General features: G+C 40.6%; 1 long non-coding RNA gene and 1 pseudogene across 1 annotated transcript; both read right to left on the reverse strand.

The window, feature by feature from the left end:
- Positions 1-9,566: 9,566 nt before the first annotated feature.
- On the reverse strand, positions 9,567-14,061 carry LOC148117531 (uncharacterized). Its single transcript, XR_015736994.1, has 3 exons — positions 13,859-14,061; positions 11,894-12,010; positions 9,567-10,354 (listed from the first exon to the last, which is right to left on the reverse strand). It is a non-coding gene; the product is annotated as an uncharacterized LOC148117531 (long non-coding RNA).
- Positions 14,062-19,540: 5,479 nt separating this feature from the next.
- On the reverse strand, positions 19,541-20,479 carry LOC148117532 (spindlin-2-like; annotated as a pseudogene).
- Positions 20,480-22,846: the final 2,367 nt, after the last annotated feature.

Here is a 22,846-nt window from a genome sequence, read left to right on the forward strand (position 1 = left end):
TAGTGAGTATTCCTGAAAGGCTAAGGTCCTAGAGTACTCTCCATGTTATGATGCACTATTGCATAGATTGGAAAATATATCTTGTCTCATTGTTAGCAGACTTTTCTTATGTCCTGCTCCAGGCCTTGGTTATCCCTACTAGTCCCTGGCCCTGCTGCTGGGCCTTGCCCTCAACCCTAGAGGACTTAAGCCACTCAGAAGTAGGTCACAACATCCAGAACCAATTGGTGCATAGTCCGACTGTTATCAGAGAGTCTTCTCCCAGCAACTATGGAAACAAATGCAGATACCCACAGGCAAACATCCTCAAGGTTAAGCCTGGAGAATTCTGTGGGAGAAAGGAGGAAAGATTATAGGACACAATGGTGTCAAGGGTACCACCTGAATATTCCCTGAAATATCAAACCTGGGCTCTTGGGTTTAACAGAGGCTGAAATGATAACCAAGGAGCCTTATGGGACCTCTGCATATATGTTACAGTTGTGTTACTTGGTCGTAATGTGGGCCTCGTATCAGTGAAAGCAGGTGATGTCTCTAACTCTGTTGCCTAATTTTGGGACCCATTTCTTCTGCAGGATTGACTCATCTAACGTTGCTGATGGTGGGGTAGTCTGGTCACAGTGCAGCTTGATATACCTTGACTGACTGATATCCATGGCCTGTATCTGAGTAGAAAAAATGGAACGGTAGTGGATAGGGCAATGGGAAGAAAAAAGAGATAAGGGGAGGGGTTAGAAAAAGGGGAGGGACAAGAAAAGAAGATTAGATTAGGATTTAAATATCACAAAAAAGGAATCACAAGTGCATTATTCTTGGTATTTTCACTCACTGAACTTGTAATTCATAGTTATTTTTATGAGCTGACTCCTGTAAACTGCATAAAAATATATCGTTTAGGTTCCTTGCTGTTGAGATTCATATAAAACGTGATAAAAAATATGAGGGAATTTGAAAGAATTGGAGCATCATTGTATTTTATTTTATTTAATTTTTATTGTTCTTTTTTTCCTTATTTATTTATTTAAAGAATTTCCACTTCCTCCCCTCCCCCCAATACCCTCCCGCTCCCCCCACTCACTCTCCTCCTCCCTCACCATTCCCAAGGGCAGTCAGGGTTTACTGCCCTGTGGGAAATCCAAGCTTCCCCCCCTCCCTCCAGGTCCAGGAAGATGAGCATCCAAACAGGCCAGGATCTCAAAAAGCCAGTCCATTCAGACGAAACAAGACCCAGTGCCATTGTCAATGGCTTCTCAGTCAGCCCCCTTTTCAGTCACATTCAGAGAATCTGGATTGATCACATGCTCGTTCAGTCCCAGTCCAGCTGGCCTTGGTGAGCTCTCATTCGATCAGTCCCTTGTATCAGTGGGTGAACGCACCCTTGGCAGCCATGACTTCCTTTTTCATGTTCCCCTTCCTTCTGCTCTGCAATTGAACGTTGGTAGCTAGGTCCAGTGCTCCAATGTGGGTCTCCATCTCAATCTCCATTCATCGTTGGATGAAGTCCCCCTCTGATTTAGCTTACCTCACTCAGTAAAGCGTTTTCTATTTCCATCCATTTGCATGCAAAATTCAAGATGTCATTGTATTTTACTGCTGAGTAAAACTCTAATGCATTCCACACCTTTTTTAACCATTCTGCTATTGAGCAGCACCTAGGTTGTTTCCATGTTCTGGCTATTACAAAGAGTGCAGCTATGAACATAGTTGAACAAATACTTTTGTAGTATGATAGGGCATCTCTTGGGTATCTTCCCAAGAGTGAAATTGCTGGGTCCTGGGGGAGGTTTTCAACAAAAGGAGCTAAAAGTATGCAATGGAAGAAAGAAAGCATCTTTAACAAACGGTGCTGGCATAACTGGATGTCAACCTGTAGAAGAATGAAAGTAGATCCATATCTATCACCATGCACAAAACTCAAGTCCAAATGGATTAAAGACCTCAATATAAATTTGACCACATTTAACCTGATAGAAGAGAAAGTGAGAAATAGTCTGTAATACATGGTCACAGGAGACCACTTCCTAGGTAGAACCCCAGCAGCATAGACAATAAGAGATTTGAGGAATAAATGGGACCTCCTGACACTGAGAAGCTTCTGCAAAGCAAAGGAGACTGTCATTAAGACCAAAAGGCAACCTACAGATTGGGAGAAGATCTTCACCAACCCCTCAACAGACATAGGTCTGATCTCCAAAATATACAAAGAGCACCAGAAACTAGACACTAAAACTCTAATTAACCCAATTAAAAAATGGGGTACTCTGCTGAACAGAGAATTCACAACAGATGAAGTTCGAATGGCCAAAAGGCACTTAAGGTCATACTCAACCTCCATAGCGATCAGGGAAATGCAAATCAAAACAACTTTGAGATACCATCTTACACCTGTCAGAATAGCTAAAATCAAAAACAGCAATGATTGCCTATGCTGGAGAGGATGTGTAGTAAGGGAAACACTCATCCATTGTTGGTGGGAATGCAAACCTGTGCAGCCACTGTGGAAATCAGTGTGGCGGTTTCTCAGGAAACTGGGAGTCAACTTCCCTCAGGACCCAGAAATTCCACTCTTGGGAATACACCCAAGAGATGCCCTATCATACTACAAAGGCATTCGAGCAACTATATTCATAACAGCACTATTTGTAATAGCCAGAACCTGGAAACAACTTAGGTGACCCTCAATAGAAGAATGGTTAAAGAAGGTATATGTGTGGAACATATACACATGAGAATTTTACTCAGAGGTAAAAAACAGTGACATCTTGAATTTTGCATGCAAATGGATGGAAATAGAAAACGCATTACTAAGGACGTAACCCAGACCCAAAAGGAGAAATATGGTATGGACTCACTCATAAGTGGATTCTAGGCATAAATAAAGAACATTGAGCCTATAATTCGTGATACTAGAGAAGCTAAATAAGAAGGTGAACCCAAAGAAAATCATATAGCTATCCTCATGGATATTGGAAGTAGACAAGATTGCCAGGCAAAACTTGGGTGCACGGGGCTGGGGGATGGATGTAAGGAGAGATGGGTAGAGAGAAGGGAGAAGGGGAGGATTCAGGAGAGCTTGAGGCAATGAGATGGGTGGGAGGGAGGAAGGGTGGATATGGGAGCAGGGAAGTAAATATCTTAATTAAGGGAGCCATTTTAGGGTTTGCAAGAGACTTGTCTCTAGAGGCGTTCCCAGGTTCAAAGAAATGTCGCTAGATTGTTCCTTGGGCAGCAGAGGAGAGGGTGCCTGAACTGGCCTTGTCTTATAACCACACTAATATCTTGCATATCACCATAGAACCTTCATCTGGTGATGGATGGAGATAGAGACAGAGACCCACATTGGAACACTGGACCTAGCTCCCAAGGTTCAGTTGCAGAGTAGAAGGAGGGAGAACATGTGCAAGAAAGTCAGGATCACGAGGGGTGCGTCCACGCACTCAGACATTGGGACTGATGTAATGGGAGCAGACCAAGGCCAGCTGGACAGGGAGTAATGGAGCATGTGATCAAAATGGACACTCTGAATGTGGCTGGCAATGAAGGCTGACTGAGAAGCCAAAGACAATTGCAATGGGCTTTTTAAAAAAAAATTACTTATTTATTTATGTATAAAAATTTCCACTTTCTCCCCTCCTCCAAATGCCCTCCCATTTCCCCCATTCCCTCTCCTCCTCCCTCTCCAGTCCTAAGAGCACTCAGGGATTCCTCCCAATACCCTCCCATTCCCCCATTCCTTCCCCCTCCCTCGAGGTCTAGGAAGGTGAGCATCCAAACAGACTAGGATTCCAAAAAGCCAGTACATGCAGACGAAACAAGACCCAGTGCCATTGTCCATGGCTTCTCAGTCAGCCCCCATGTCAGCCACATTCAGAGAATCCAGTTTGATCACATGCTCATTCAGTCCGAGTCCAGCTGGTCTTGGTGACCTCTCATTAGATCAGTCCCCATCTATCAGTGGGTGAACGCACACCCCGCAGTCCTGACATCCTTTCTCATGTTCTCCCTCCTTCTGATCCTCATTTGGACCTTGGGGGCTCAGTCCAGTGTTCCAATGTGGGTCTCCATCTCTCTCTCCATCCATCGTTGGATGAGGTTTCCCTCTGATCCTGCCTTCCTTGCTCACGTTCTGCATCTCCATCTGCATCTCGTTTGGACCTAGGGAGTTAAGTCCAGTGTTCCAATGTGGGTCTCTGTCTCTATCTCCATCCATCACCAGATGAAGGTTCTATGGTAATATGCAAAATATTCATCAGTATGGTTATGAACCAAGGCCAGTTCAGGTACCCTGTGAAGCAAAGGACACTGTCAGTAAGACAAAAAGGCTACCTTCGGACTGGGAAAAGATCTTCACCAGCCCCTCATCATACAAAGGTCTGATCTCCAAAATATACAAAGAACTCAGAAACTAGACACTAAAACTCTAATTAACCCAATTAAAAAATGGGATACTGAACTGAACAGAGAATTCACAACAGATGAACTTCGAATGGCCAGAAGGACATGCTCAACCTCCTTAGCAATCAGGGAAATGCAAATCAAAACAACTTATCATCTTATACCTTTCAGAATAGACAAAGTCAAAAACACCAATGATAGTCTATGCTGGAGAGGATGTGGAGTGAGGGGAACTCTCATCCATTGTTGGTGGGAATGCAAACTTGTGCAGCCACTGTGGAAATCAGTGTGGCGGTTTCTCAGGAAACTGGGAGTCAACCTCCCTCAGGACCCAGCAATTCCACTCTTGCGAATATACCCAAGAGATGCCCTATCATACTACAAAAGTATTTGTTCAACTATGTTCATAGCTGCATTATTTGTAATAGCCAGAACCTGGAAACAACCTAGGTGCCCCTCAATAGAAGAATGGTTAAAAAAGGTGTGGAACATATACACATTAGAGTTTTACTCAGCGGTAAAAAACAATGACATCTTGAATTTTGCATGTAAATTGATGGAAATAGAAAACGCTTTACTGAGGACGTAACCCAGACCCAAAAAGAGGAATATGGTATGTACTCACTCATAAGTGGTTTTTGCCATAGTTAAAGGTCTTTAAGTCTATAGTTTGTGATCCTAGAGAAGTTGAATAAGAAGGTGAACCTGAAGAAAATCATATAGTTATCCTCCTGGATATTAGAAGTAGGCAAGATTGCCAGGCAAACTTGGGTGCACGGGGGTTGGTTGGGTGGAAGCACGGGGAGATGGTTAGGGAGAGGGGAGAGGGGTAGGATCGGGGATGAATTGGGGAAATGGGAGGGGGGACGGAGGAAGGATGGTTATGGGAGCAGGGAAGTTTATATCTCAACTAAGTGAGCCATTTAGGTGTATACAAGAGACTTGATTTTGGAGGGGTTCCCAGGTCCAAGGAGAGGTCCCCAGATTGTACTTTGGGCAGCAGAGGAGAGGGTGCCTGATCTGTTCTTGGCCCATAACCATACTGATGAATATTTTGCATATCACCACAGAACCTTCATATGGCGATGGATGGTGATCGAGACAGAGACACATATTGGAACACTGGACTTAACTCCCTAGGCCCAAATGAGAAGCAGAGGGAGGGAGATCGTGAGCAAGGAAAGCAAAATCAGAGGGGGCCTTCATCTGAAGATGGATGGAGATAGAGACGGAGACCCACATTGGAGCACTGGAAGTCAGGACCGCGAAGGGTACATTCACCCACTGATACAAGGGGACTGATCGAATGAGAGCTCTATTCATGAGAACCAGAAACTGAAAACGACCTAAACGTCTTTAAACAGACTAATGAATAATTAAAATATGCTTCAGACACACAGTGGAATGTTGTTCAACTGCTATGAAAAATAACAGTGTGACACTTACTGGCAAATGGCTAGAACTAGAAAAGGCCATAGAGTGAGGTATCCTACAGTTTCTGTCTCACCTGCAGATTCGAGCCACAAACATTCAGATGTGAATTTATGACATGGAATAAATTCAGAAATCAGGAATGTACAAAGGCTGTAGGTGCACTAAGGCAAGTTGGGAGAAGAGTATTTGGATAGGGATAATTTAAAGATGGAAATTGGGTCACTATGTCCCAGCCTCCAACAAGGATGGAGCCCACCTTCTTGATCAGAGATCACTCCAGATGCCAGAACTCCAAGTAGGTCACCCACCTGAAGACACCTTCCCCAAATCTTGACGTACCTGCCTAACCTAGCCCAAACCATAGTCTTCTTCATCTCCATGTCTTGACCCCCAGTTCAGATGGAGACCCCCTGCTTGATCATGGGCCACTGTGACCACTAGAACTTCAGGTAGACCTATGGCTCATGGATCTCCCCTTCTCTCTAGATTGCTGCACACAATACACAATTCTAACTCTCCTCCCCCTTCACAGAGTTTCTCTGTGTAGCTTTGGAGCTTGTCCTAGAACTCGCTCTGTAGATCAGGCTGGCCTCAAACTCATAGAGATCCACCTGCCTCTGCCCCTCAACTGCTGAGATTAAAGGCGTGCACAATCATCAACTGGCAACTGCCTCTCATTCTTTTCTTTTTTTTAATATTTCAGTATTTTATTTGTGGTTCAGTCTATGTTAAACTAACTTGAAAGAGGAGAGGAAATGTTGTTAATATTAAAAAGACCTATGCCATATTCAACATCAAAAATAAAATATGGGAAAATATTTAAGTGAAGGTGACAACACAACATTATTTCTTTGCATTAACAATCGTTCTTTTTTGCCATGTCCCAGATCCCAATTTGGACAGATACTCCTTCTTTAGCCAGAGGCAACGATTCTCACCAGAAGTTTAGGTAGTCCAACTGCTAACAGATGCCTCTCACTCTCACGGTGCCTGCCCTACCAAGGCCTCCTTCCTTCCTGGTCACTGTGTCCCAGTCCCTGAATTAGACAGAGACTCTCAGCTCGCCCAGAAGCTATGCTGTCTGCCAGAAATCCATGGAACAAATTACCCATCCAAAACTGACAAAATCAGAAATTGTTAAGTAAGCCTATAGTCACCACAAATGCAGAGGCCTAGATGACAGCATAAGAACACAATCAAAGGTACGCAAAGCAGTTTATCACTACTAGAGCTCAGTTGTCCTAGTACAGCAATCCCTGAAAATCCCTACATGCTGAAGCACACAGACACAGGCCTTAAATCAACCTAATGAAAATGTCAGATATCCCTAAAGAAGAAATTATTAAATAAATCCCTTTTAGAAATTGAGAAAAAGGCAAACAACTATTGTGGAAAATGAATAAATCCTTTCAAGAAAGCCAAGGAAAAACAGTCAAAAGAAATGGATAAAACTATTCAAGACTTGAATACAAAGATATAAGGAATAAAGAAAGCACAAATTGGAATACTGAAAAAGAGAAGTCAAGGTGAGCAAACTGAAACTATAAATTCAAGAATCACTAACAAAATACAGGAAATGGAAGAGAGAATCTTAGGCATTGAAGATTTGAGAGAAGTAGGCATACCAGTCAAAGAAAATGATAAATATAAAAAAGTGAAAATGTCTAATTGAAGAATTCCTGACACAGAACATCCAGGAAGCCTAACTGATGTAATTACTTGAAGGAATATGGGTAAGGGGTTACTTATAGATAGAATCGCTCAAGGGCAGTTGCATCATCAAAGAACACATCCCATGTCAGTTTCTATTGTACAGACACTTCTAGTCAAGCCTCATGACCGGAATTCTATCCCAAAACCCTCATGGTCGTAAAAGCAAACCAGCTCTCATTGGTCATCTTATGACCTCCAAGTACACTTTACTCTAAAAATCTCTCAGTTACCATTCACATACACAGACAAATACACATTAAATAAAAAGCCCACCTCAACACGAGTCACAACTTACAAACACTGCATCCCTGGAGCTCTTCATATGACCTTCAGGTCACTCAGCTCCTCTGAAAATATTCTCAACCTAGAAATTGATGCTTCTTTTCTGGTATTCTCTCATATTTTGCATCTTAAATGCAGTTTCTCTTTCCTCCTCTTCCCCCAAACCCCTCCCTCCTCCCACCTCCATTTTCTTCAGGTCAAATGGACCTAAATCACTACAAAATAGGGGATGTTCTATACCTTGATCAGAAGGTATATCTGTATCTATGGATAATTCTTGGCATCTCCTCCAATTTTTCTTCTACTAAAAATCATAAGTCCATGTCAGGATTCAGAAAAAAGATTTGGGGTCATGATATCACTTCACGTCTTCTTCTTTGTAATGGGAACAATTCACATCTCCCTTCCTCGCCTTCTGCCATCATTTTGTCTTGCTAAAGCTTATTGAGTCTAACATCTTAGCAATGCTTCATTTGGGAATTTCACATAAAGTTCTTGCAATGGTGGTATGCATTCCAACAACTTGAACGCATGTCACTCCTCTGCCATTCCCTATTTCTGATACTGTGGTCTCCATGAAGTACTGGGATGAATTCTATCTCATTTTCCCTTTAGGCACTTTTACACTCTCCTTCACATCTTCTTCCTCTATTCCAGTAGTTTTCAACCTGTGGGTTCTGCCACTTGGGGGGTTGAATGCCCTTTCACAGGGGTTGCATATCAGGTATTTACATTATGATTCATGACAGGAGCAAAATTACAGTTAAGAAGTAGCAATGAAATAATTTTGTGCTTGAGGGCTACCACAACATGAGGAACTCTATTAAAAGGGTCATCACATTAGCAAGGCTGAGAACCTCTGCTCTATGCCTTAATGGAGTAAAAGCTTCTGAAAAAAATTCCACTGAAAATTTCAGAGTCTAAATTTAGCTATTTCATGTAAATTTGGAAAGGTGGCTTCCCCTGGAGACTGAATTGCCTTCTAACTGATGTCTGAGAACAAACAATGACTGAGGTGGAAGTTCTGGAAACTAAACTTTCCACCCATATCTTCAGTTTATATTATGAGTTATTTATTTATGTATTTATGTATTTATTTATTTGCCGAAGCTTACCTCTTTAGAATGTGGAGCAAGAGGACCTTGTGTGGTTCTATTTTCCTACCAATTTCTGTCAGAATCCTCTTACTATAGCACAGCTTCCATCCATATGGAGAAAGTGTGGGTCTAACTCAATTGTTCTTTAAAAGGGAGATACACTATCTGTGAGAGGTTATATATGTGACAATGAATGCCCATGGTTGGGTTCTTCACAAAAGGGAAATAGAAGTGTGCTAGTGCCCCGTAGTGGGCAGTGCCCATGGATATCCCTCGTTTAGCTCAATTGCACATTGTGGACTCTATCTCCCCAATCCCAACACAGTCAGTGGTGCCAAAGATCAGAGATTTTGCTCCAACCTCCAAAGCAGTATAAAAGCTAAGGACTCCACAGTGGAGATATAGTTGCTTTCCTGTTTGTTGGTGTGAGCTTATTTATGAACCTCCTTTTAGCCTGGAGTTGGTCATGTGTATGAATGCAACTTGAACTCTTCTCTGCCCTTGTTTGTATCCTGCCTTTGCTTTAAGTATCTCTATGTACAATCCTGGCCTATATTTCCAGAAATGAAGACCTTAAGAGATGGTAGTGCATTTGTAGAGTAGAGCAAGTCGTAAGCAGGTGACAAACATGGGTAATGCAGTTAACGTTTTATTTGACATGAGTAGATGACCAGAGCAGGTTTATGTGCACACAGAAAGTATCTTGAAGGAGTCTCCTGGCAGATGTTGCTGATACAGGAGCCCTTAGCTCAATTCTACAGACAGTGATCTATTTAGGCAACTATTGACTTCACTGTGGCTTTTGCTTTATAATTGACCACATCTCATAAAGCAATGTAATGATGCTGATGACTGAAAGCACAGCTGTCAGCATCCCCAGTGGTAGCACATGGGTTTTCTGCTTCCTTATCAGATCCTTTTTACTGACCGGAAATGTTAGTGGAAAGTCAAGGGTGCTTTGACCATAAATGTCCACCAGGTGGTTCAAACTCACAGCCAGAACTGTGCAAATGATGTTGAAGATCAGAAATAAGACAGATGTTTTGTAGCACAGGATCATGAAATCAGGGTATGGGGCTCTGATCCAGCAGACCATAATGGCCACTGAGGTAAAAATAAGGACTACGGGCTGCATAAAATTAGACAATATTATCAGGCCCCTTGCATACTCAAGTTCTATTGAAATGGTCCAGTTGGAGTTCATAGCACTGTACACTGGCACCCTGGTTATTGAACCTGAATTGTTGACTTCTTGATAATAATAAGCTTCCCACAGTCCAATGTACAACAGGGGTAGAGCCTTGCTGTTGAATTCCCAAATGCACCAGTATCTACTGGTAGCTAGGCTTATCCCAAAACCCCAGACCAAAAAACTGCAAAGGAGGCTTGTCAGTCTGAAGATCCACTCCTTCACTTCGGCAGAGTTGTAGATGCTGTCAGGAAAGTGTGGAATCAACCAGGAACATGAGGGAAAAGAGAAGACACAGAACAAATCATTGTTAGAGGCCTAAAGAGCCATTTTGTTTCTCCTGTCTAAAAGTTGCATTGAAAAGCTATTTCTATATATTACTCCTGCACATTCTGTAGATAACAATAAAAGAAACAAGGTTGGTGACCCTTCAGTGGATAAGAGTACTTCCTATTCTTGCAAATGACCAGAGTTTCTTTCCTAGCACCTTCCCTGAGCTACTCACAACCACCTCCAGGGGATTTGATGCCCTCTTCTGGCCTCCAAGGGCATGGTACCAACATGCCCAGCCCCTACACATACATCTATAACAAAACAAAATAGATTATTATTTTATGTTTTGGTGTGTTTTGCTTGCATATACATGTATGTACCTTTTGTGTGCCTGATACCTAAAGAGTTCAGAACAGAGTGTCAGAAACTGGCACTGGAGTTACAACTGGATTTGAGCTGCTATGTTGGTGCTGAGAATTGAACTCCAAACCTCTCACAAATGAGCCATTGAACTCATTTGTATCCATGAAATATAAGTGACTTATTTATACGTGTAAAGAGATATATTCATCTTTAAGTGTGAAAGATGAAGACAAAACTGTAACTTCAGGGAGAACAGTTATCTATCCAGTTGGCTTCAGTAGTCAGTGACATTCTTATTTGCATATTTGTTACAATTTATAAGATTTTTGCTAAAGAAAGCAATAGAGAAAAGCACAATTAAATCATAATGGCTTTACCATTGACGATGTATTTAAAAAAATGAAATATGATAACATATTTAGGTGATATATTCATTGCCTAGTATGTATTGGATACTTATTTCTATCAATAACACACCTATACACACACACAAAGTATGTAAAACAGAAATCATGGCAGACTTTGTGGACATTTTTGTCCTTATCACTTCCTCCAATTTCTATCTTTGAATAACCAAAGTCACTTCATTAACATGTGCAAAGTATGTTGACAAATTTTGAATAAACAACTATTTTCTGTGAAGTAAAACAACATTTTACTTGATCCTGCGAACCATGTTATCAGGATGTCTTATCAGTTTAAATCCTTGGGTGTAAGTGAAAATGATCAGATGGAAAATTATGCCCCAGGGATCTCAGCTTGGTTGTTTTGCAGAAAGGTAAAAGATGGAGTCTTTTTATCAGTAGAAATGTGGACTGTGTCAGTGACTGCATATGAAGAACCGTTTGGGGAACCTACAACGTATATTTTCTTGCCCAGAAATACTTTCTCTTACACACCCACTGTGTTCTAACTGAGTGAAGGCACAGATGTCATACTTGAAAACTTACACCAACATGATGGGTTTGGAATTGATAGCCAGCTTGGTTAATACACTGTCTATAGCACAGCGCTGAAGGAGAGTGGATCAAGATTCAGACTGTTGAAGACTTTGTTAATTCCACGTCTGATATCTGTGGGGTGGATGCATGTTTATTTTTCAGAAAAAGTTTGAAGATCACAGTATAGGTTTCTCCTTAGCCCTTACCTCTGCCTTTTGTAGTAGTATTTATACATTTTGAAGATGAATTCAGATGGGCTTAGTTACTTAGTAGTAATAAGAAATGTTGAACTGGACAGGGAATTATGGGAGAAAGTGAAGCACCTGCAAAAAAGAAAAAAGAAAAAGAGAAAAGTACAGTGATGCAGAGTGTGACTCATATAACAAATCCTCACCCATCCCTGGAACACAGACCCATCCTCACAGTCCAGTTCTCTGGATTTGCATTAATGTTTATAAGCATATACGCAATAACAAAACCTTCAGTCCTGCAAGCCCCCATGCCTAACTCAGACACTATCTCCAATCCAAAGGAAAAGCTTGTTTTCACCAAAGGAATCTCACTGGGTATACCAACTACTCTTTAGAACAGGCACCATCTGCATCTGTTTCTTGTTTTTCTTCTTTGGCCCTTTCTCCTTATAGTTTGTTTATTTTACCTATTCTGTTATTTTTTTAATCATCTTGGGATATCCATTTGCTTTCCAGTGTGAGAGAGAATGAATGGGTGTGCATTTGGGGAGATGGAGAGTCAGGGAGGATCTGAGAGGAGTTGGGGGAAGGGAATCCATTACCAGTAGGTATTGTATGCAAAAACATTTTTCAGTAAAAATCTTTCAAGCCTCATGAAAGTGAAATAACAGGCACATAGCAATGATCTCAAACTTTTGTAGGTTAGGAGTAAAGTGCAAAATAGTGAAGTAATATACTTGAATTTAATACTTTATAGAGATATAATGGATTATCCAGTCTCCCGATAGTTTACAGTCAAAGACAGTGCTCCCTGGCTCTGCTAAAAGTAGATAAATTTTATTCACATAGAAACTTTACCAACAAATACATGAATTGTATGATATATACAGCAGTGGTCAACAGTGGTCATCCCTATGTCTTATAAAAGGGAAAGTGATGACTGATAGAAATTTGTGAAAAATATAAAATACCTCTTTTTCCTTTTTATTTCAGCTTGAATAAAACATTTTATGCACAATACTTTTTTTATAAGAAGAAAAACACAGAACTGCAAGAGAAGGTGTGAGACTGTTAAAAATCTTTATGCATTGCCAGTGGAGCAAGCAGGCAATGTAGAAAACTAGATAGTTATCCCTCATAGGCTAGAACAGAGAATTACCATAAGATCTATCATTTTAGTTTCAGGGCCTATTCCCTAAAGAATTCAAGAATCATCTTGAATACATGTTCATTCAACAACATTCATGGCACCCTTCTCAGTAAGCAAAGGTGTCATCCATGTGCATGTTCCTTGATGGCTGAAGACATATACAAATCTGAAGGGGGGAATTCTGACTTTGTTTAATATGTGAGATCTTTGAGAACATAACAGTATGTAGATAGAGAAAAATCACAGAGAAACAATTATGGCATCATTTCCCACTTATGAGACACCCCATAGGGTGAAATATACAGATGTGGAAAGTACAGTGGGGGTTACCAGGGACTGGACAGTGGGTGAGGATAAATCAAAATGAAAAAGACAAAAAAGTTCCAGAAATGTCTATAAACAAACCACCTTAAGTCAGTGAACTGTATACTTCAAATTCAAGATAGCCAGTTTTCTGTTACATGTATTCCCATGGTAAAAGTGTACAGCACCAAGAGGTAGAAAAGTGGAGAAGTTCTGGGAGGAATTGAGGGGGACCAAAATAGGATAAAATACAATGCATGAAAAATACTGGGAAGAAATGCTTTTTAAAAAAAATAATATAGTTTATAAAGCCTGATGATGGATTCTATTTATAGAAGGAAGAGAGGGATACCCCCATGGTTTGGCAGCACCATCATTTGAGTTATTGAGTCATAATTTAACCAATTCATTTCCTGGTCCATGCTCAATAATATGACTGATACATAGAAAGGAGGATGTGATGATTCACACGACATGATTCAATTCTGGATTTGTTCCTTTTCAAAGGGACCTTCAGAATGACTTACCTCAAGATACAGAACACAGAGCAAGAGAGGTAGCATTAAAAAGACAAAGATGACTGTATATCAAGGGCAATATGGATTGAAATGAGCAGGTTTGGGGAACATCCAATGGTGTTGAAGTTCTTCCTGAAGACCATGAGCTGTTTAGACCACACAGACATCCAAGAAGTCTTAAGACTCTTCAAATTATTTTCCAGAATGGACAAATGACAGCGGTTGCTTAGTACAGTAACTCTAAACATTCTAATGTTTCCATGACTATTTGTCTTGGGTAGTGGATTCTGAGCAGTGAAAATATTCTAAGTCTTGTAATCCTAAAGAACTAATACCTATTGTATTATTTGAAATGTTGAAACATCTTTCTCAATCAGAAATCTTTTTTACGGTCCCATATAAAATAGCCAGTGTAATTTATGAAGGTCATAAGAGGAAATTGATAAAAATAAAAGGAAAGAACCAATAATAATATTAGTATTAATAGTTTACTAAATTATTAATAAAAATATCACCTGCAACTGAAATACTTTGTCAGCTAAATGGTCCTGGACTTGAGAAAGTGTACTTTCCTTAGGTGACTGGTCCTTGTCAAGGTGTCTATACTCTAGTGGAGGACCTGAGCACAAGAATATAAGAAGAGCAACAATTAGATTCTATGGTTGAAGTAGAGGGGGCATGTATTTGGAAAGAGGATGTGATATGATATTGGGGGGTTACTAACCAAACAAGTGGGAGACCTGGATGACAAGAACTTTAAGCCTTTGAAGAAAGAAATTTAAGAAGATATCAGAAATGGAAAGCTCTTTCATGATCTTTGATAGGTAGGATCAACATACTAAAAATATTAATCTTACCAAAAGCAATCTACAGATTCAATGCATTCCTCATCAAAATCACACCACAATTCTTCACAGACCTCAAATTCATATGGGAAAACAAAAATCACAGGATAACCAAACCAATACTCTACAATAAAGTAACTTCCAGATGTATCGCATTCACTGATTTCAAGCTCTACTACAGAGTTACAGTAATAAAAACATCTTGGTATTGGCATAGAAACAGACAAATCTACCAACTGAATCAAATCAAAGCCTATGACATTATTCCACACACCTACGAACACCTGATTTTTGACAAAGAATCCAAAATTTTACAATGGAATATAGAATGCCTCTTTAACAAATGGTGCTGACATAACTGCATGTGAGCATGCAGAAGAGTGCGGATTAACAAATGACACTGGCATAATTGGCTGTAGACTTGTAGAAGAATGCAAAGGGATCCATTTCTATCCCTGTGTACAAAAGTCAAGTACAAATGAGTCAAAGGCCTCACCTCATCATAAATCCAGTTATACTGAACCTGATACAAGAGAAGTATCTTGAGAAGTAACTTTGAATGCACTGGCACAGGAGATTACTTCCTAAATACACCAGTAGCACAGACACTGTGAGAAACAATTAATCAATTGGACCTCCTGAAACTGAAAAGCTTCTGTAAGTCAAAGAACAATGCCAATAAGATAATACAGCAACCTACAGAGCACCAACCCCACATCTGACAGAGGGTTGATCCCTAAAATATATAAAGAACTCAAGAAACTCGAAATCAAAATGCCAAAGAATTCAATTAAAAATCAGATACACATCTACATCTGGGTAGGAATTTATTATGTTAGAGAAGAATATATACAAAGACAAAAGAGAAAAAGTAAGCAAAGAAACTATGTTTCTTTTGATGGGATGTTGCTCAATTTTAGAACAATCATAAGTCGATTCTAACCTTGATTAAAGGAATTCGAACTTATAATTCATGATACTAGAGAAGCTCAATAAGAAGGTGATTCCAAAGAAAATCATGTAGTTATCCTCCTGGATATTGGAAGTAAACAAGATGGCCATTCAAACTTGGGTACACGGGGGTCGGGGATGGAAATAAGGGAAGATGGTTAGAGAGAAGGGAGAAGGGGAGGATTGGGGATAGCTTGGGGGAATGGGATGGGGGAGGGAGGAAGTATCAACATGGAGCAGGGAAATATATATCTTAACTGAGGGAGCCATTTTAGGGTTTGCAAGAGACTTGAGGGGTTTCTAGGTCCAAGGGGAGGTCCCCGGATTGTTTCCTTGGCAGCAGAAGACAGGGGGCCTGAAATGGCCTTGGCTCATTAACTTACTGATGAATATTTTGCATATCACCATAGAACCTTCATCGGTCGATTGATGGAGATAGAGACAGAGAACCACATTTGAACACTGGACTGAGCCCCCAAGGTCCAAATGAGGAGCAGAAGGAGGAACACGAACAAGAAATTCAGGGCTGCATGGGGTATGTTCACCCACTGAAACAGGGGACTAATCTAATGAGAGCTCACCAAGGCCAGCTGAACTGGGCCTGAATGAGCATGTGATCAAACCGGATTCTCTGAATGTGGCTGACATGGGGGCTGTCTGAGAAGCCATTTGTAATGGCACTGGGACTTGTTTCATCTGCAAGTACTAGACTTGTGGGATCCTAGTCTGTTTGCATGCTCACCTTCCTAGACCTGAAAGGACACGGGAGGAACTTGAACTTCCCACAGGGCAGGAAACCCTGACTGCCCTTAGGACTATATAGGGAGGAGGAGAGGGAGTGGGGGGAGTGGGAGGGTACTGGGAAAAGGGGAAGAAGTGGAAATTTTTATAAATTAATTATAATAAAAAAGAGCAACCTAAATATCTTCTAATTTTGAATATATTGTTGTAAACTTCAGAAGCTCATGTGAGAGAATTCAAATGTCAGTGCTCTATCGAGGGGGCAGACAGCGTTTGTTCTTCTTCCCTGAGTTTCTTTCATCTTGTTGCAGTCTTACAACATATACTTATGTACATGTATTGAGTTACTTTAACGTCAGAGCAGACTGGTCCCACATACATCCTATCTGAAATAACATTTTCAGGATGATCAAGGTGAAGGCAAAGACAATCCCACCAAGTAGGATGAATATGATTTTTATGGTCATTTTTTACTTTGTTTCTTAAGAATCAGGCAGGGAGAAACATCAACTTCTGGATCCTGTAGGCAAACTGGAGATGTCTTGGGTTAAGGACCTGCTTTTCCTTCAACATCTGTGATACTTGCAGGCGTTGCCTGCTGTGCAACCTTAGTTATTCCAGCCCTCTGGGTAGTTCAAGCTCCTCACCCCTCCCTCCAGGTCCAGGAAGGTGATCATCCAAACAGAATGGATCCCAAAAATCCAGTATATGCAGAGGAAACAAGTCCCAGTGTAATTGTCAATGGCTTTTCAGGAAGACTCCAGGCCAGCCACATCCAGAGAATTCTGCCTCATTCAGAGAATCTGGCTGGATTACATGCTTGCTCAGTCCCAGTCAACTGGGCTTGGTGAACTCTCATTAGATCAGTCCCCTTGTATCAGTAGGTGATCGCACCCCTCCGGGGAGTGATTCCTTTTTCATGTTCTTCCTCCTTCTGCTCCTCGTTTGGACCTTTGAGGACTCAGTCCAGTGCTCCAATGTGGTTCTCCATCTGTATCGCCATCCCTCATCAAATAAAGGTTCCCTCTGATCTTGCCTTCCTTGCACACATTTTCTTTCCTTCTGCTTCTCGTTTGGACATAGGGAGTAATTTTTCAAATACAAGAATGCTACAGGTGGTTGAAGTATCTAACTGGAAAAAAAAAAACTGTTTACAAAACTCATTTCCTGGTAATAAAATCAATTGATCCTATGCAGAATGCTTTAATGATTGTTTCTATTCTTGTTTTCTAATGGAATTTTCAGAAGGGATTATTTCTGAATCCCTTCACTGACATGAACTGGTGACATTTCCTAAGGTTCTCCCTGACCATCTGTCATTGTGGATAAGGGGTTGGCAAAGCCAGTTTGAAGTTATTGACTGAGAGATTTAGATCAGAGCTTCTGAATTCCTTAGTAGAATTTGCTCTCAGTAGGATTGGGGGGATTCTTGGATGGGTTTTCATACTTAGTTATCTGTAAAAAAAATTCAAATCTGTGGTTTTTAGTAGCCTAGAAATATCAACAATTTTTCTCTGGATTTCTTGGTTCTAATAATGAACAGATTTTCCCTCAGTTAACATATATTGGAATGTGTTGATGGGTAGTACTGTTTATTTATAAAAAAATATTTTTTATAAACATTTATAAAAAACATTTATAAAAAAACAATTTTTTATAAACATTTATAAAAAAATGTTTATTTTGCAAAATGCTGACAGAGTGAAAAAATGGATGAAAACTTGAAACATCTTGTCTGCTGAACTCAAGAGTAAACTCAAACCCTGTCTTTGATATTTATTTAATAATATTTCATTTGCAAATTTAAGAACAAATACAAAGGCAGATAAGGTTTTCCACTAAGGAGGAGGCTTAGTCCATTTTGGATTCTTTGTGCTCCAGACACACTCAGGAGAGTGACAATGATGAGGATGAGGAGAAGAAGGTACAAGGGCATACCAGCATGCCTTTGATCAAATTCTCACCCACTTTTTAGCTGAGTCACCTGACGTGGGTTAGCAGACCTATGTGCTGAACCCTGACTGAGTTTGACATCACCAACCTTTTAACTGAGTTTGTGAAGATGGAGAACCAAAAATTGCCAGTTACAGAAGGTCAGGGTCCTGGCATGATGGAAGCCAGGCATCAATACTTTACAGGTATTGCAGTGTTGGATGTGTGTGTAGGGTCTTTGCTACTCTCCACCATCAACAGAGATTCTTCAGTTAACTGATATTATACAGCTCTTTGCATATATTGTATGTGTGCATGCCACACACCAGCAGGCATCAAGTTATACATGTTTAGCCTGTAACTCACTGTGGGTGAGTCTGTTCACAAGTTTCATAGCACAAATCTCAGAAAACATGGGCTAGGACAAGGGAAAAATATTTTCAATACACAGCAGGGCAGATGTACAAATGAACTCACAGGGGTTGGACAGCATGTGTAAAACATATGCTAGACCATGTCATGGCATGAGTAAGTAAGTGGCAGAAAGGAGCCTGACATGAGTAAATAGGTGGCAGACAGAATCCTGGTTTAAGAAAGCAGGTAGCAGATAGAATCCCGCCATGAGGATGTAGGTAACATGAGGTCAATTCTTTATGAAGGAGCCTCTAGAAGGAGACGATTTTCTCTAAGCATATTGCTCCTTGTTCCTCAACGTGCTCCAGTGGAGAACCACACACAGGGACTTACAGCTGTTACAAATTAAACCATTAATTAAAAAAAACCTGATTTTCTTTGATTCCAAGTCCACATTTATGTCCTTTCCTGATCAGTCTGTTCTGTTTACTCTTAAGTCCCAAAGCCTAATGCTGCTATCTGTCACAGCTTACCCTATGACATGCTACTCCCTCAAACTTTACCCACCTCGAGTTCCTACCTCTTTTTGGCACATCTCTTATGCTTCTTAAACAGCCATCTTCTCCTCTTTCCCACCCCTCATCTCCAGTCCCTTCTTCTCCCAGGAGACCAGACCATCAAAGTCTTGTTCTGAAGAAACCCATCATTTACCAAACAACACACCATGTTCAAAACTTTTTATTTTTAGACCAAGACAAATTTCATTGGAAAAGATATCATGGACCTAAGGTATCTCCGAAAAAAAATAACAAAGCATTCCTCCCAACACAATTTTATGTCTGCCTCTCCACAGTTTGTGAATTTCACTTTAACAGATCTTCACCAAATCATAGACGTAGATATGGAAGTCATTATCAAACTAGATGAAATACACAGAAGATTTAGTGGGAACTTTGTAAATTATTTTGCCTGTCTTTTGGGTTCTGTCTCCTTTATTGTACTGCACACATTTTCCTGTCAAGACATCCATGCCTGCTTCCTCTTCTGGAGGACACTCTGGCATGATGTGGAGGTTGACTTCAGTGTAGATGGTGGTAAAGGTACAGGACAGTATCTTTCTTGTTTGAAATGTAGAACATGATTGAAATAGTTGGCACCTCATCTGGGGCCACCCCACTCGACTCATCCATAGAGCCTGATATGAGGTGGAGTTTGCCTTGAATGTAGTCCTTCAGGAGGTCATAAATGTACAAGACAAGATCTTTCTTGTAGGTACTATAGTACCAGGTCTTCATGTTCGGCACTTCCTCTAGGACCATCCCTCTTCACTCATACTTAGAGCCGTTTGTGCCCTCAAATATATGTTTCACTGCTTTGCCAACTGTGATATTTGCAAATGAGTGTTTGTCACCTGAGGAAATGCCATTTTATTAGGCAGTATCCTAAGGTTTAAAATCCTTTTATCATTGTGAAGCTCCAGTCTGTAGACACAATCAATCCCATCATACTTCAACAAATAGACAGAGGGGTTTATAGGCAGTTGATCTAGAATGATGGCATCCCATTGGGTGACTGGTTCATTGCCTTCCTTCCATCCATGAGAAATTCTGTGGCCGACAATATTCTCCATGGTCTTGAAAGGCCTGACCGGTTTTTGCTTCTGGAGAGGTGAGCCATCCCTCTTCTGGAGTGTTGGCCCACCTCTCATACTCAGAGGCATCTTCAACATGTCTTTAGACCTAGTGTGGTTGGCCACAGCACTCCTGGTCCACTGTCTTGTGGCTATTGTTCTGTGTTTGGGCTTCATACTTATCCTATCTCTGAGATGGAAGAACTCGACTCTTTAAATTACATATGAAGTCATTGCTTCCACCATGAGTGCCTAAAAGGAAAAGAAGGAGAGGACATGAGGCTAAGACTCTTTTCTGGAAGTACTTTGTTGCAGGTGATGAAGAGAGTGCTAAATAGGTTTGGATGTGTAAATGTAATTTTGTCATAAGACAATAGTAGGAAAATTAGCAAAATATTCTCTACAGCTCAGTGTATCTGTCTCAGAGATGCATTCTTGCTGCTCAGAGTCAATTCCCCTCTGTTGGGAAACCTGCTCTCTGTCAGACTAGGTCAATGAGAGGAGGCAGTACGCCTATCCTCCACATGAGTAATAAAAATGTGCGCAGAATGGCAAAGAAGCCAGAACGACAGTCATACCTCTCCTTTTACCCTCAAGCCATGAGTCAGGTGGCTGCACACAAAAACACTTGCCCAAGATCATGGCACTACTGACTGCAAGCTTTCTCTATTGTGTCTCCTGATCTAGACCCAGGTTAAAGACATAAAGTTATTCTGTGAAAGGAACATTGGGCCACTTTAGCTCTTGATGCAGGGACTTCTTTATTCACACATCCCTGACCACCTCCCTTTGCCTGCCCTATTGTCTGGGAGGTTCTGGGCCCAGGAACATTTCCTTCTCCTGCACGGAGGAGATCCACTCAGAGTCAGTCACAACAAAGTTTAGACCAAGATGCCAAGACTCTCCTGGCTGCATTTGATGGACGGGCAGGGCAGCTACCAATGCAAGAATTCCTCCAGCCATCTGAAGGGCAACATAACTACACCAGAATCCAGGGATCATGCAACAAGGAGAATTGAACAACCTTCTCCAGAAAAATATAGAAGAAATCGACTTTAAACGGAACTATACGAAAATGATAGAGGAACTTAAACAGGAGGTGAAAAACTGCGGTAAAGAAATGGAGATAACAAAAACAAAAGCAGATGAAATGAGGAAATCTCTCATAGATAACCTATAAAATCAAAAAAGAGCAAGGAAAAAGGTAAGGGAAACAGTTCGAGATTTGAAAAACAAAATGGAGGTAATGAAGAAAACACAAACCAAGGGAAAGCTGAGTATGAAAAATCTGGATAAACTAACAGGAACTACAGAGACAAGTATTACAACGAGGGACAGTGGAACTGATATACTGGGAGATTACCAATGCCAGCTGAACTGGGGGTGATGGAGCATGTGATCAAACTGAACCCTCTGAATGTGGCTGGCAATGGGGACTGACTGAGATGCCAAGGACAATGGCACTGGGTTTTGATTCTATTGCATGGACTGACATTGTGGGAGCCTGGTCTGTTTGGATGCTCAACTTTATATACCTGGATGGAGTGGGGAGGACCTTTGTCTTGCCATGAAGCAGAGTACCCTGACTGCTCTTAGGACTAAGGGCTAGAGAGGGAGAGATAGGTGGGGAGAGGGAGGGAAAAGGTAGATTGGGAAGAAGTAGAAATTTTAAATAAATAAAATAATCATTTAAAATAAAAAAATAAAAATAAAAATAACAGATCCAGAAGCTAGATGTGTACTTACTGACTCTCTGACAGTTGAAATCTTTTACATAAGAATACAAGAAGAAATGTGACCATAAGATTAGAGACGCATCAATGGGTAACTGGTTCATGCACACTGCAAGTTTTCAATCATTTGACTATAATACTGAGGCGTGGATAAGAAAAGCAATTTCCAAATATTTGAAGAAATATCAAGATACAAATGGTTTTAACTGTGGTAGAATACGACACCTGGATTTTAGACAATGCATTCCTACAAATACTGTTTCCTGTGGGAATTACACAAAGAGAATGTCCCAAATTTCTGGACCTTTTCAAAGATGTGGCAAAGGCATACATTTTATCAATGAATATAGATAAACAAGGGTCAAACAAGGCATCCAATTAACATCAAAAAACTTCTAGGTAGGACTCTCACAGTCCCCCAGGTCAAACATAATCCAATCATTCCCACACTGTGGGGTACTTGTCACCCCAGGAAAATTAAAATATCCAGTGCCTGTTGTAAAACCAACACTGTTCTGGATTAATGAATAAAGAAGAAGGATGAATCAAATATTGCAATAGGATCGAGAACACATATATTTTGGTAGATGTCTATGCATGATCAAAACTCAAAGATGAGAGTCCAATTCAATAACATTTTAATTGATGGATTATTGGTTATGGGAAGTAATGTGAAAATTTTTACTCCAGAGTCTTGGCATGTGAATTGAACTCTTCAGGAGGCAGATGTTCATTTATTAGGAATTGGAGTCCTATCTCAAGGAAATCAAAACCAGATATTGTTTGGATATATAGGACCAGAAAGAGAGAG

The sequence above is a fragment of the Myodes glareolus genome, chromosome X (genome assembly GCF_982192425.1).
Source record: "Myodes glareolus chromosome X, mMyoGla1.1, whole genome shotgun sequence".
NCBI lineage: Eukaryota > Metazoa > Chordata > Mammalia > Rodentia > Cricetidae > Myodes > Myodes glareolus.